Raw genomic sequence first — 503 nt, forward strand, 5'->3', positions numbered from 1 at the left:
AAAAAAAAAAAAAAAAAAAAAAAAAAAAAAAAAAAAAACTTGTTGCAGCTAATTATTGGGCTGAATTTTAACTTTTAGTATTTTCTTAGCAGAGCTCCTTGTGATATGAAATGTAAAACAGTTGTTAACAAGACAACTTTCTTAGTTGTTTTGATCATGAGAGTTGAATATTGTAGTATAGACACTTGAAGACTAAATATAGAAGGACGACTCAGGATATAATGAAGGCTGCTTGAGAACTCTGGTTGAAGGAGATCTATTGAAATTTGAAGTGATACATTGTAGGATAAAAGGCCACCAGAAATAAGATTGCTGAAGGGGGCTGCATAAGTGTTCTTGTCCAAGGTAGAAAAGTACGAAGATGAATTTCTGTTACTCATTTATCATATGTGGTCATTGGCAAAGCAGTGGGTCCCAGGGAGAGGAGAGTCAAAGAAGAGGGGAGTAAAGGTGAAGAATCAAGATGCAGCGGGCTTGGGAGTGATGAGGCGGCACGAGGACAG

This window comes from Galeopterus variegatus, unplaced genomic scaffold, assembly GCF_000696425.1.
Source record: "Galeopterus variegatus unplaced genomic scaffold, G_variegatus-3.0.2 Scaffold6391, whole genome shotgun sequence".
NCBI lineage: Eukaryota > Metazoa > Chordata > Mammalia > Dermoptera > Cynocephalidae > Galeopterus > Galeopterus variegatus.